Source organism: Humulus lupulus, chromosome 4 (genome assembly GCF_963169125.1).
Source record: "Humulus lupulus chromosome 4, drHumLupu1.1, whole genome shotgun sequence".
NCBI classification, from domain to species: domain Eukaryota; kingdom Viridiplantae; phylum Streptophyta; class Magnoliopsida; order Rosales; family Cannabaceae; genus Humulus; species Humulus lupulus.
In genome coordinates this window covers 65,784,523-65,796,092 of record NC_084796.1, presented here as the reverse complement: position 1 = coordinate 65,796,092, position 11,570 = coordinate 65,784,523, and positions in this window count along the sequence as shown.

Here is an 11,570-nt window from a genome sequence, read left to right as displayed (position 1 = left end):
AAAGTTCATAACTTCGGTTTGAAAACACTTTTTATTTTTATTTTCTAAGGCCTAAACTCAAGTACTCATCTAGAACTATGCAAATATATAAATTATTTCCACAAGCAAAGGTGATAGGGTACAATATGACCCGTTGGAAGTCATACCACAAAAAACTTGGCAGTATGCATTTTTACACATTCTAGCAAAACTAAACACAACTAGCAAAACCCTAGCCACATGCATGCATGCAAATCAACAAATCAACCAATATAACCCTCAAGCATAAAATAAACTTCAAAAACAAACAAAACAACCTATACAACCATATCTAACATCAATAACAAAAAACAACTCAAAACCAACCAAAGATCTACCTTTGATGGTTTTAGCTTGGAAATGATAGTCCTTAGCTTGTCCAAACTTCCTTCTTGGATTCTATACCCTCAAATCGAGCCCCATAGGTTTCACATGCAGATTTTTAAGAGAGTGTTAGAGTAGGAGATTTTAGATGAATGGAAAAACACAAAAACTCTAGATCCTTCACCTTTGTTTTCACTAGATCACCTTCCCTTGATCTTCTCCTTCCTTAAATAGAGAATGAGTGAACCAAGCTTGTGTAGAGAAGAGAAGAGAAATGGAAGCCAAGGGGCTTAGGGCTTTCGATTTTGGGAGTGTAGAGTGGAAGAGAGAAAGTTGTTTGAGTGGACAAAATGATTTTTGAGGGAAGTGTGTAGTTTTGGTGAAAAAAGATTAAGGACAAAAATGTGGAAGAGCACTAATCATTAGGGTTGTCTCTTAACCTTCCCTAGGATATGTGTCATAAGAAACCTGAGTGCATAGGCATAGCCTAGCCTAGCTGTAAAACGCCATAATCTAATACTTTGTAAAACATTTGCATACTCATAAGCTTATAGAAGAAAGCCACTTATTATTTGAAAAATCCTAGTGGGGCCTTGCTAAAACATGCAAGTTGGGCCCAATAGTTTAAAGATAAAAATAATATTTTCGTGCAACGTTTTAAAAATAAATAAAGTTCAAGTCCCACTGATATGTTCTGAAAAGTTAAAAATAAGCATAACATTATTCTTTAGAAATTGGCGTTAAGCTGATCTTTTCTCACCCATAGGGTACCCCCATGCCATACACACCCTGACGTTGGAACTCCCCACATCACCACGCGTGCCAAGGATAAATCCTATTTGCTACCTAGAAGGGAAAGTAAGGGGTGAGCTAAATGCCCAGTAAGGAAGTGTAAACAATACAGAAGTAAACACAACAAAACATATTCATATACATACATCGTTATACATCATAAACATCATTATCATAACCATCATCATCATAAACATAATCATCATAACATAATCATCATATCTTTGTGAACATGGCCCCCTATCTTGTCCAAGTCACATCTTGAGGTAAATAGGAACTCTGGTCCTTGAATAACCTCAGCGCGTTCGCCCTATGAGTTACGTCTTTATTTCCTTAGTAACTCGGGTTACGTCTTCATATCCTTAGTAACCCCATTGTTGTGTCGCGTTCATAACACTAACAACCATTACATATCATACAACATACATAAATACATGCAATCCAGTCATCTCAAAGCCAAGGAAAACTACATGAATTTCTACAATCATCATATCATATCGGAATAGCATTTCATAGATGGTACATCATCATATTTATATTCATACAAGCTAATCTTACCATTCATAGCATGAACATATAGAATTATATCTAACTTTCTTACCTCATGTCCAAGTAAAGCAAAAATTGATAAACTTCACAACGATCCTATAAACATAATCAAATAACATTCTTTAGCATCACATAAGACTTTCTTGTGCCCAACTCATATAACCCATGTGTGCATGGGCCATGCACACATGGTGAAAACTACACATATGTTCCAAACATGCATATTTAGACATAAAATCACCAAAAGAAAATGCAAATTATACCTATTTTACATGCATGGTTTTTAAGTAAAAAATCATATGGTTGAATAGTAGACATATTTTTTAACGTAAAAGTTCATTTGCATGCGACATGTATACGTGAGAATGTTGTTAAAAAATTTCCTTAAAAACGATAATTCCTACGCACTTATTTCTATCGTTTTCAAACAAGAATTTAGCAACATACTTTCCTTACCCTTATTTATCTCTTTAAAATCACTAAGTTGATTAAACCTCTAAAACATTATTTTTATTTCATAAAAATAATTTATTTAGCCATTAAAAAATATAATAAATCCATTTATTATTTTAAATTACATAGAAATAATTAATGCTTGACAGTATTTAAAATACTTATAATTATCATGTTTCCTTATTAGAAAATCACAATTTTATCTAAACTAATAAAATTACAAAAATGGATGTGAGAAAATGTAGTTTTTAGGTGTGAGAAAAATACATTTTGTTTGTATTATTTTAAGACTAAATTTTATGTAGTATAAATTCATATGTGATAATCATATAATTCATTTTAATTTATTAAACTAAACTTTCAGCCACCATTTAATTTATTTAAAAATCACAAGTGAATTTACCTCAACATTTTTCTTAATTAAAATGAAGAAAATCATATCTATTAAAATGAACACTCATGGTTACATTAAAAATACAATTTTTAATATTTACATAGTTTAGGTGTTATATTATTTCACAAACACACAAATTTTCTTTCAATTAAAAGACTTTCCAATATTTTTACCAAAAATTCCAGCAACAAAATAAACTCTTTAAAATCATCGTCTTGAAATTAAAATCCCATAATTTCTCTAAAATATAAAAAAAAATCTGAAGGTATTTATTTGAGAAAAAAAAAAATCATTTTTAATGCATGTTAAAATTCCCTTTAATTTCTTAAAAACATCATAGCACTTGCAAAATCATTTAAGCATGCAAAATCATTATTCTCATCATATTCTAAATCTTTTAAACATCAAAATCAACAAGTTTAAAAAATCAAGAATCCATCTTTTTCATCATGCTTCACAAAATTTACACAATAACCATACATCTTTAAATCTATACAATTAAATCACAAACCCTAGCATGTAACTACACTACAAGAAAATAGGTCTTTGCCGGCGCAATACGAAATTGCGTCAGTAAAAGAAACCTTTACTGGCGCAATTTCCAAAGGCGCCGGCAAAATACAATCTTTTGCCGGTGTATATTTGCGCAATATAGGTTATTTTTGCTGGCGCAATTAGCGATTGCATCGGGAAATGTTACTTTTACCGGTGCAATTCCTAATTGCGCCGGAAAAGATATATGAACATTTTGTTAGGTACTTTTGCGACGCATTTCACCTAACGCGTTGACAAAAATCAACGTTTTATATTACTGTCCATGCATGTTTTAAAGAAGGTTGGTGGGTAGACTTTTGCCGGCGCGTTTCGTTGCACTGGCAAAAGTTTACAATGCGTCGGTAAAAGTCTTAGTTATTTAAACGGTGTCATTTTGGATTAGGGTTTTCTGGCTTGACTTTTGTCGGCGTAGTGTAGAGTTTTGCTAGCGCAATAAAATGCACCGGCAAAAGTCATAACGATATTACAAATCCACCGAGCCTTCTTCCCCAATTTTCTAACTCTAACTTTCTAACTCCCTTTCTCTCCCTTTCTTCAATCTCCACCACCACTCCCAAGCCTCCAACGCCACCCACCCCGTCCCTCCACCACCATCCTCAAGCCTCCAACGCCACCAACCCCGACCCTCCAATGCCATCCCTGAACCTCCATTGGAAACCCTGACCCTCCAACGCCAAACCACCCCGAGTCTCCATTGGCAACCCATCCCCTGAGCCTCCATCGACAACCTCGACCCTCCAACGCCAACCCACCCCTGATCCCGAGCCTCTGCCTAAGGTAATGCGGTTTTACTTTTGTATTTTATTTTTTGTTATGTATTGAATTTCTTTTGATTTTTTTTTTGTTTCTGTGGAGTCTCTCAGCTTTGCCGACCCCGAGCCTCTGCCTAGCCACTGTCGACCCCGAGCCGCTGCTGACCCTGAGCCGCTGCCGACCCATTGTAATATATATTTTTTATTTACTATTTTTATGTTATTTTTATAATATATGTTTATAGTATTTATTAAAAAATTAAAAAAAAACATATTTTAGTATGTATTTTTTTAAAATTTTAATGCTTTATATGTATATTAAAAAAATAGATTAGATTATTATATTATATTGTATATTTGTATTATACTTTATTTTTTTATATTAAAGAATATTTGTTTGTAAATATTAACTAAATAAATTGTTTTGATGTTACTGATATAAAAAGATTTGATATATGTTATTAATCTTGGTTTATGTTGTGCATGCTCTGGGAATATTCTGTATACTTTTGCGTGTAGTTTTTAGGTTTTATAAAATTTTGGGATAATTTAAAATATAACTGTTATGCTGCCCAACTTTTGTTAGTCTTAGGAAAATTAACATTAATTACAAAAATTAATAATTAAATTTTAAGTAAACTATAATTTTTATTTTAAGTAATGTTGAAAAAACAATTAATTAAATCAAAAGTAATTAAGTAAAATACAAATATAATAAAATTGTTATTAAATAATAATTAAGTAAATAATTAAATAAATTTGAGGAATAATTAAAAATAATTACAAAATGCAATTAATATATAATTAAATAAATTTAAAATTATATTTTAATTAATTAGTATTTAATTAAATAATAAAACCAACAATTAATTAAATGATTTACAAAAAAATATAATTGCATAAGACATAATTGAACGATTCTTCCATAATACATCATAATTTGTTGATTTAAAAATAAGAGATCGTAATACATCATAAATATTACTATCACTTAGTGATAATTTTTTCTCTTAATAATTTTAGTTGAAGATGGCGAACGACATAAGCTAGATGAGTGCGAGGAATGGTTGGTCTCTGGAGTATAGAAATGATGTTAAGGAGTTCTTCGAGGTCACTCAAAATATGGTGAACGATCGGGGTTTGACTTGTTGTTCGTGCAAGAAATGTGGGAATGTTAAGTTCCAGCCTATAAATGCAATTTCGATGCATTTATTCAACAATGGCATCATACAGTCCTACAAAGTGTGGCATTGCCATGGAGAGGTGCTGCCGTTGCCACCAGATATGGTACGAGATCAAGATAGAGATGAGATAGCGGATATCCTAGAGGATGTTTACGCTGAAGATGACACTCCCGCTGGAAACTATAATGATCCTCCCCAAGATAATGTTCAACATCGTGACAAGTATGACAATTTATTCAAGGAGATGTCAAGTGAACTGTACCTGGGTTGCAGAAAGTATTCCGCATTGAACTTCTTGGTGAAGCTGATGCATCTGAAAGTTATTAACAAGTGCAGTAATCATTACTTTGATGATTTGCTGGAATTGTTAGTCGATGCTATGCCTGATGGAACAATTTTACCTAAGTCTAGCTATGAGGCAAAGGAAAAGTTGCAGACTATTGGATTGGGATACGGGTCCATTGATGCTTGCAAGCATGACTGCGCACTGTTTTGGAAGGAGAATGAAAATTTGGAATTCTGTCCGGTTTGTGGTGAGTGTCGCTGGCAAGATAATCATGGGAACGGAAAGAAAGTGGCTCACAAGGTAATGCGGTACTTTCCGTTGACGCCGAGATTGAAAAGGTTCTATAGTTCGAGATATACTGAAGATGATATGAGATGGCCCTATTCTAAAAGGCCAAAGGAAGATGGTGTGATGAGGCACCTCGCTGACAGTAAGGCATGGAACACCTTGATGAGTTATGCCCATCTTTCATAGCCGAACCTCGAAATGTTTGGCTTGGGTTGGCTACAGATGGTTTCAATCCTTTTGGGAACATGAGCAACTCTTACAACATGTGGCCTGTGATACTTGTCACATACAACTTTCCGCCGTGGAAGTGCATGAAACCACAGTCATTAATGTTTCCTATTCTAATTCTAGGTCCTTCTTCACCTGGAAAAGATATTAATGTCTATATGAGACCTTTGCTTGACGAGTTGAAGGAGTTATGGGTGAATAGTGTCGAAACACGAGATGCATACAATAACACCTTATTCAATATGCGTGCAACAATCTTGTGGACATTTATCGACTACCCAACTTATGCTATGATGTCTGGGTGGAGCACAAAAGGGTACAAGGCATGCTCCGCATGTAATGAAGAAACTCCCTTTGTAGGGATTAGAAGTAAAATTGCATACATTGGCCATAGAAGGTTTCTTGATATGGATCATAAATGGAGGAGTAAACGAGCACTATTTGACGGTAACAAGGAACTCAGGTCACCACCGAAAGATTACTCCGGTGATGATGTGTTGACGCAATTAGAGAATTTGCAGATTAGACAACCTGGGAAACACAAAGAATTTGGTGGTGTGAAACGCCAAAGGGCTCCGACTGAAATTAATTGATCGAAGAAGAGCATATTTTTCGAGCTTGATTATTGGAAGGAATTATTGTTGAGGCATAACTTGGACGTAATGTACATTGAGAAGACTGTTTGCGATAATGTCTTGGGAACTTTGTTGAACTTAGAGGGAAAATCTAAAGACACTGACAAGGCAACACTTGATCTAGTAGACATGAAAATTAGGGAAAAACTCCACCTTTGCAAAGAGGGAAACAAGTGGAAGAAACCTCATGCCAATTGCACCCTCAGTGTCCCGAAGCGTCGAGTTTTTTGTGAATTTGTGAAGTCAGTTGAATTCTCGGACTGTTTTGCTACAAACCTTTCGAAGAATGTCAATGTCAATGATGGCAAGATAACTGGGCTGAAATCACACGATCGCCACGTGTTGTTTCAGCAGTTTTTGCCTGCCGCAATTAGATAGTTTTTGGTTCCTGAAGTTCAGAAGCCATTTATTTGAGTTGTGCGGTTCTTTCAAAAAACTTTGTCCACAAACTTTGAATGTGAAAGACCTTGAGAAGATGGAGACAAACATTATCACCATCTTATGCAAGTTGGAAATGATTTTTCCTCCTGCATTTTTTGACATTATGGCGCATTTGGTTTTGCATCTTTCCAAAGAGGCAATTCTTGGCGGTCTCGTGCAATTTAGATGGATGTATCCTATTGAATGTTCAATGTCAGTTTATAAACAGTATGTAAGAAATCGTGCACATCCGGAAGGTTCAATTGTAGAAGCTTTCATGGTGAACGAGGCCTTAACCTTTTGCTCAATGTACCTTCGGGGGGTTGAGACTCGATTCAATCGACCTGAGAGGAATGACGATCGTGTTGAATCCCAACCAAATCAGGAATATTCTATTTATAAGGCCGTTGGTCGTCCATTTGGTAAAAATCAAGTATGCTATTCAATTCGTAGTTAAAGCAAAAGGCTGAGTGGTATATCTTGAACAATTGTGCCAAAATTAAGGAGTACCTTAGGTGTGTTTTCTAGTCTTTTTCAATAAATTTGTTTGGTTTATATACCTGGTAAATGAAAAAATCATAGCATTGTTGTTCATTTGTAGTGAGAATATGGATGAATTAAGAAGACGGGGGGGGGGGGGGGGGGGGGGCGGGCTCGAATCTTGAAGTTTGATAAGAAGCTGAGTTTTTTTTCAGTGGTTCAAAGAACAAGTAAGTATATTAGTCAATTATTTTCCGAAACCCCACTTGATCAATCCATTACTAACTTTCAATGTTAATGTTGATAGGTGAACGATTTCCTTGAGTCAACACCTACTGAAGTTAATAATGAATTGTATGCTCTCACAAGAAAATCCAGCGGAACTATGTTCTCTTATCCAGGGATGATAGTGAATGGTGTCAAATTTGTGATTCATGGTCATGATATGAAGCTTAAAACACAAAATTGTAGTGTTATGGTGCCAAGTGAGGAAGAAGTGAACTACTATGGAGTTCTGGAAGAAGTACTTGAATTGTCCTACTTGATGGGTTACAATGTTTTCCTATTCAAGTGTAGATGGTTCAATACAAGTAGAATGAAAGTAGAATCCAATTTTACGAGCGTATATGTCAAGGAAGAATAATATAAAGATGATCCTTTTGTTCTCGCATCTCAACGAAGTTGGTGTATTATCTTTGAGATGTGAAAAATGGGGATGATTGGAGGCTCGTTAATGAATACATTCCGAGGAATGTATGGAATTTCTCAAATTCCGATGTTGATGATACTGAGACCACAAATGATATACCAATATTTCAAGAAGTTAATTCTTCTTCATTTCAGTTGTGGGTAGAACTTCCAATTTTCTATAATCTTCAGTACGATCGGGTTGATGTCAATCCCACTGAAGTGTACAACGTCGATGATTTGGTTGGCGAAGGTTCAGATGAATTTGTTGTGGATGATGAAGTTGAATTTGAAGATGACACATTTGCCGAGTATGAAGACGATGAGGATGACGACAATGTTCTAGTCGATAGTGATAGTGGTGTTCGTAATGATGTTGTAGTTAGTGATGATGAGGACAGTGATATGTAATTTGAACAAATATTTGTAACTTTTTATTTAATTCCATGAAAACATTATTTATTATCATTAATTAATAATAATATCATATATACTTAGTGGATCCCTTGGGGATAGCCAATGTATTCATGTTCTGGTACTCATTTTTTCAAGATATTTGATTAAATATCTTGAAAAAATGAGTACTATAACATGTCTGCTTACTATCTCCAAGGGATCCACTAAGTCAAAATAGGGTAGGTTGGGAAAGGCAATAAGTAATAAAATGTTAATTTTATATATATAAAAAAGTAATAGACATGCACCTAGTGGATGCCTTGGGGATAGCCAATGTATTCATGTACTGCTCCTCATTTTTTCAAGATGTTTGAGAAACATTTTGAAAAAATGAGGAGAAGTACATGACTACTTACTATCTCCAAGGGATCCACTAGGTTGGAATAGGGTAGGTTGGGAAAGACCATAAATAATAAAATGTTAATTTTATAACAAAAAATAATAGACATGCACCTAGTGGATGCCTTGGGGATAGCCAATGTATTCATGTACTGCTCCTCATTTTTTCAAGATGTTTGAGAAACATCTTGAAAAAGTGCAGAGAAGTACATGATTGCTTACTATCTTCAAGGGATCCACTAGGTCGAAGGAGGGTAGGTTGCGAAAGACCATAAGTAATAAAATGTTAATTTTATATCAAAAAGCAATAGACATACATAATTTGAATTAGTTAATTAATGAATATTTTAATCTAGAATGGCTGAACCAAGTAATGACACTGGTCGTGAGGGGCAGGAGAGCTTATTATGGTGCTAATATCGAGAAGGAGCTGGCCACCAAAATAGTTAGCCATTTGAAAGTAGAGTTTGATGCATAAACTGGAAAAGCTATTCAAACGTACGACGACTGGTTCAACAATTCCATGGTCGTTATATGCGTGACATCGTACCCCCAACTACACTAGCTTGGGAACAAGTAACGCCAGCTGATCTCCAAGATATTCGGCATAGCTTATCTGTAAGCATTTTTTAAATCTTTAATAACTCACTATTAATTATTTTTCTATCTTCATAATATTTTAACAAATTCCAAATTTAATTATGATTTTAGGACAAATTCATTTATCCACAAGACAGTCCAGTAATCAACGATGCCATGGTAAGAAAAATGCAAAAGCATCTGAGTGATTGGCGCCACACGATGAAGAAACACTGGGTACAGGTTGGAGGAGAGGTGGAAAACGAGAGAGCGAAGTCGAAACCTTTTGGGTCAATTAGTTCTTCTGATTGGGCAACTCTATGCGATTTTTGGGCTTCTAATTCTCAACTGGTATACCTTAGTTTTTACATTAATGTTTAATTATGAAATTACAATCTAGATTAATGAGTATTATTTTCTGTTTTAAGCGTATATCGAAGAGAAATAAAGAAGCTCGAGCAAAAATGACCATACCAGGAGGACACAGTTCCAAATCCATCGTTGCCCTTGTTTATGACCACGTAAATTATAATAACCAATATCTTTATAGTTACGAAAATATTATAAAGGTAACAATGTTTAAATAATTTGTTTTTTAGATTGACCCGTCTACTGGCCAGCTTCCGAGCATGATCGACACATTCGAGCAACTCCACAAGAAGAAGGATAAGTGGATTAGCGATGAAGCATCGACAAAATATGTAAGTTGCCTAACCTTAACTAATTTATGATCATTTAACTTTAAAAAAGTTTAGTAAATAATTAATAAATATTAATTATTAATTGGTTGGTGTCAATTAGTAATTTCTTATTAATTATTAATTAAATTTATAACAAATAAATCTTTATAATCTATGTGCCAATATTTTTATGATTAATGATTGTGGACTAAGATAAAAAAAGAACGTAACTAATGTTGTCCCTGTATCAGGGAGCTTATGGACTAAGTTAGTTTGTTCATGAAAATCCATATCTAAATCACAAATATGAAAATATTATTGATGTATATGTTTAGAGACGTAAATTCACCATTAATGGAATTAACTGTTCTTACTGTATATATCAACAATATCTTAATAATTGTGATTTAGATATGAATTTTCATGACCAAATTAACTTTAGCCCATTTGCTCCCTAATACAGGAACAAAATTAATTACATTCTTTTCCAATCAATGGTATGTAGTCATTAATGATAGGATGTTGGCAGATAGATAATGAAGTTATACTTTTATGTAGTAATATTAAAAATTTCTAAGTTAGGTTTTCAAATAATGTTATATTGGAATATGATATATCTGTTTTTTATTGTGCAGACTGAGATGACCGAGCGTCGAGCATCGCAGAGTATGGCCCTTGTATCATCTGCTGCTTCTTGTGTTGGTGATAATGTCGACGGTTAGTTCCCGCCTGATATGGATATTGTCACGGATGTCCTTGGGCCCTGCTCGTGTTATAAGAAAGGGTTTGGGGGGTTGCCTAGGTTGAGGGAAATTGGCGCAAAGAGGGCATCATCTTCATCAACTTCTCAAATGTCTGGCAAATTTCCACCTAAAGTGGACACCATTTTGCAGCAAACTCAGGACATTATGCAGGAAAATCATAATTATATGAGGTAACCAGTAAAGCATAAACCGGTAAATCATCTTCAATGAGGTAAACAAGAACTCTGGTCCTCGAATAACCTTGGTGCATCCACCCAATGAGTTACGTCATATTCTTAGTAACTCCTTTGTTGTATCGTGTTCATCACACTAACAACCTACTGCTTTTCATACAACATACAAGCACATATATAAGCAGCTTATCTCATAACATAATAGTTTAATCATCTCATAACATAATAACTCATTCATCTCATAACATAATTGCTCATTCATCTCATAACTATAGAGGCCATGAGCTTTACTTAGCTAGTTAGATAGTAGTAGTAATAGTAATAGCTAGTAATAGTTGTAGTATTTTTATGATTGTGGATTTTGGTTCAAACCGGGACTTAGTTGGACACTCGTAGTAACACTTGTAGATTTTATAAGTTTAACCTATAGTTTAAGAATATTAATTATAACCTAAGGTTGGATTAATATGATTGATTATGGAGATGATAATTATTATACTATAAGGTTTAGATAGGCCCAATAAGATATTAACA